Genomic DNA, 4466 nt, shown 5'->3' on the forward strand with positions numbered 1-4466 from the left:
GCGCCAGGTGATATCTCTGAGTCCTCCAGCATGACATGGTGGTGGTCTCTCTCAGCGTGAAAAATAGGTGTCCCGTCAGGAGCCACTTTCCTCTGCCGTTTGGAACTTGCTGTCGCGATTCCAGATCCTGGGCCTGGCCGTGTATGCTTGTGCAGAGAAATGCCAGCGCTTTCTATCATACCCTCCATTTAAAAAAAAAATGGTTCTGTATTTGATGGGCTGCGTTGGGTCTTTTTTTGCTGTGCGCGGGCTTTCTTTCCGTTGCGGTGAGTGGGGGCTCCCCTTCGTTGTGGTGCGCAGGCTCCTCATTGCCAGTGGCTTCTCTTGGTGCGGAGCACGGGCTCCAGGCACGGGGGCTTCAGGAGTTGCGGCACATGGGCTCAGTCGTTGTGCCTCACGGGCTTCGTTGCTCCGCGGCATGTGGGACCTTCCTGGAGCAGGGATCGAACCCGTGTCCCCTGCAGTGGCGGGCGGATTCTTAAGTAGTGCGCCAGCTAGGCAGCCCCAGTTGTTTCTTGTATTTCAGGGAAAGGTTTCCTTTGGCTTTTGGTTTTGTCCCCGCCCCCACCCCCCAAGAAAGGTACTGTTGGTTGCTTTGTTGACAGTGGAAAACTGTGTTGCGGTTGCTGTTGGAGTGGTGGGGGTCGTCGTCCTTGTTGCTTTGTTTCCTTTGTGGGCGTTGTTTTCTGTTGGTTTTTTCTGGCTTTGTTTCCTTGTGGATGAAAATGCCTGGTCTTGGTCTGCTCTGTTCAGGCCTCCTGCCCACTTTCCCCATCGGGTTGCTTGTTCTGGGGGGGCTGCGTTGCATGAGGCCTTGCCCTGTTTTGGACAGGAACCTCTTATGGGACATGCTTGAGGTTTTCAGATGCGTGTGTGTGTGTACGTGTACACGTGTGTGTGTCTGTACGTGTACACGTGTGCATACACGTACATGTGTGTGTGCCTTTACGTACTCCTTGAAGGGCCACAGCAGTCCCAGAGCTTGACTTTGACTTTTTGGTAGTTTGGCTTGGTTTGATTTTGGTGGGACGACAGGTCACTGTGAACCTTTACTGTAAATCTCTCTCTCACACGCACGCGCGCGCGCGCGCGCGCACACACACACGCACGCACGCACGCACGCACGCACGCACACTCACCACGTTGCATTGTGTAGATGTCCTGGAACGCGGTTTCTTTAGTGGATGGCTGTTGACTCGCTGCTCCCCGCCCCCCTGCCCCCGCCCGCCGGTGACTGTGGTCAGTCCATTTTGAAATCCACGTTCTGACCTCAAGGGCATGTTCCCCACCCACGCACCCATGTGTTCTCTTTGGACTTTGTCGCGGTCTGTGCGGAAATAGATGTTTGTTTCCATTTGTGTGGGGCCAGAGTGTATGTTTACTTTCGTTTCTAGCTTCCGGGCTCTGCGTATCAGCTTTCCAAAGCCCTTCCCCGTGCCAGAAGGGATGAGTTCCTGCGTCGTTCTCTGAGCGCTTGCCTGGTTTCGTTTCGCTGGTCCCCGCCTTCCCTCCCTCCCTCCCTCCCTCTCACCCTCCGGGGAGCTGGGGATCTCGCTTGTGGCACTGTGGGCGTCTCCGTGGAATTCCCCGCGCCCCCCCCCCCCCCCATGGCCTGGAATCGCGTCCCCTTCCAGGCAGCCTCCCGGCGGCATCTTGCCAGCTACCCCCGCCCCCGTGTGCTGCCGGGGATCGGGACGCGCCGTGTCGTGTCGTGTCGTGTCGTGTCGGGCCGGGAGCTAGCTCCGAGGCGGACCCCTCGGGGCCGCGCGGGACGCCCGCCCCGCTCCGGGAGGAGCTCGGGCGTTTGGGCGGCCCGGCGCTCCGGCGTCCTCGGTGGCCGGCCGGCGACCGGGATCCGGCCCGGGGACGTTCGAGCCGGTTGTCGGGCGCCACCTGGCGGCCGCTTTTATATTGTCCCTTCCCTCCGGAGCTCCGGCGACCTTGTCGAGGGCTGTGACTCAGCCGCCGGGCCCGAAGCAGAGTTCCGGGAGGCGGGCGACGCTGGTGCTGGCAGCCCCGGTGGCGCCGAGGCGTAGGCGCCTCCTGCTGTCGCCTGAGATTGGGCCTGCAGATCTATGGGGCTGTGACTGCCGCCGCGCTCCCGAGCCGGGGCTGAGGGGCCGCCTGGCCGGGTCGACCAGCATGCGCCCGTGCCCCTCCGGCCGCGGGAACCCATGTCGGGTCGTGCCGCCGCGGTGGGAGAGGAGAGGGTCTGCCGCGCCCGGAGCGCCTGGGACTTGGTGGCCCGGCCTTCTCCTGGGCCGCCCTTGGGAGCGTTCGTTCCCCGACCCCCCCCACCTCCCTTTCCCGGTGCCCCCTGCGTCCCGCTCCGGAGGTGGGGACCGGCTCGGGCCGAGCGTTGAGGCCGGTGGAGGCCGCCACGGGCTCGGTGGTGGACGCGCGTGCGTCCCGGTCGTCAGATGCTTTCGGGCCGATGGTTTTCCGAGCCGGACTCCAGAGGTGAGGACCGGCCTGGGCCGCCAGCGGTGACCCGGAGAGGCTGGCCCGGGCCTGGGTGCGTTGCCCCGTGGGCTCCGGGCGTCTCCCTGGAGAAATGGGTTCAAGTCCCGATGGGTCCGGAGACGTGGACGGACCGGCCCCTGCTCGCGCAGGTGGCCGGCGAGGGTGCACCCGGCCTGTCAGCGTGCCCGCGTGGGTCCCGGTCGTCGGACGCGACTTTGTCTCCCCCCTCCGCTCTCCACCCCGAGTCCGGGCCGGGAGGTGGGGACTGGCGCGAGCCATACTGGGTGGCCCGGGGAGGGGCTCCCGGGCCCGGGCGTGGTCCCTCATGGGGCCCGCTCATCGGAGGCGGCTCGGAGGGGTGCTGTGTTTCTTTCTTGGAACCAAGTCCTGGCCCGGAGACTCGGATGGACCGGTGCCTGCCCGCGTGGGGGGACCGGGGAGGGCGTCCCCAGCCCGCTCCCTCTCCCCCGTGTCCCCGGCCCACTCTGCCACCCCTCCATCCCCGGGTCGACCAGGTGGCCCCGGGCGCTCCGGGGCAAGTGTGGATGGGGAAGTGTTGGGGGCAGGTGGCCGGACCGAGGTTCCGGGGGCCCCCGTGAACCTCGTGGGTGGGCCCCGCTGTCGGGCGCGATGATTTCTTCCGCCGGAAATGGGGCCTTTTTGCCACCAGATAGGTGCTGACACGGTGTTCTTCTGCGTCTGTCGCCGATAGACGCTGGGGCTCCGGACGCGGGCAGGACTCCGGGCTGGGGGCGGCTGTCTGACGCCCGGCTCGGTCCTTGCCGCTTGAGCTGCCCGCTTGGGCCTGCGCGCCGGCTCTTGCGTGCGCGTCCGGCTGCCCCGACCCGCGGTGCCGCCTCCGGCCTCTGGCTGAGCCCGAGGGCGGCGGGGCCAGGTGGCGTCGGGTGCTCGACCCTGTGCGCTGCCCCCGCTGCAGGCACCCGGTGGTGAGTGGCCGGCACGACCCCACCCCACAGGCTCTGTGCCCCGTGTCAGGCGTTCTCGTTCTGGGGTGGCTGGCTGCTCTTTGCCCGAGACGAAGGGGCGCCGGCGAGGCGGAAGCGGGCCTCCGTGTGACGGGTCTTCGCCGTGCCTCCCCTGCGGGCCTCCCCCGCCGTGGCTTTAGGCTGGGTGGGTCAACCGATTGATGTGGTGGTGCCACGCTCCGCTGGGCTGGGCCTAAGCCGTGCCAGACGAGGGACGGACGTTCCTGGGGGACGGGACCGCTCTTCTCGTTCTGTCCGCGGGCTCCTCGCCTCTCTTCCGCCCCGCCTGCCGGGGTGTGCGGAAGGCAGGGGTGCGGCCTCCGGCCCCGAACCCGCGGTCTCCCGCCCCCGCCTCCCAGCGTGGGCGGGGACCGGGGTCCTCGGACGCAGCAGACGCTCTCGCTGTGCCTCTTTGGCGTACGCCTCGCGAGCGGCCCTCCCCGCGGCGGGGAGGGCCGCCCCGCCGCCACGCTGCGCGCCCCCCGTCGGTGTGCGAGCGTGCCGCGCCTGGCCCTCCGTGGTGCTCCTGGAGCGCTCCAGGTCGTCCCTCAGGTGCCCGAGGCCGAGCGGTGGTGTTGTTCCCCTTTCCCAGCGTGTCCCTCGGGTCTCCGCCACCGTGGCGGGTGCCGTGAGCGGCTCTCTGTTGGGGGGGTCGAGACGGTAAGGGAGGTGCGCCCGCCTGTTCCCCCCGGCGGTGGGGCCAGGGGCCGCCTCGTTGTGCTGGTCCTCAGCGGCGTGCCGTGGGGGCTTGAGCTTGGCCGAGCGCACGCCCCGTGTGGTCCCCACTATGTGGGGGGCTGCGCGCGGGCGTGGGAGCGATCGTGGGGGCCGGGGCCTGTGAGAGAGGGGGCTGTGTCACGCATCTTGGGCGTGCTCCCCCTCGAGGGCCCGAGGGGCGAGCCCGAGGGCAGCAAGCCTTACCGAGGTCGTGCCCCGGCCCTGGCCGCGAACGCTCCCGTGGGCCGTGTGCTTACCCATACCGCAGACCCCCTCCCCTCCAGGCGACTGGAGGAGGTG

This window comes from Hippopotamus amphibius, chromosome 15 (assembly GCF_030028045.1).
Source record: "Hippopotamus amphibius kiboko isolate mHipAmp2 chromosome 15, mHipAmp2.hap2, whole genome shotgun sequence".
Classification (NCBI taxonomy): Eukaryota; Metazoa; Chordata; class Mammalia; order Artiodactyla; family Hippopotamidae; genus Hippopotamus; species Hippopotamus amphibius.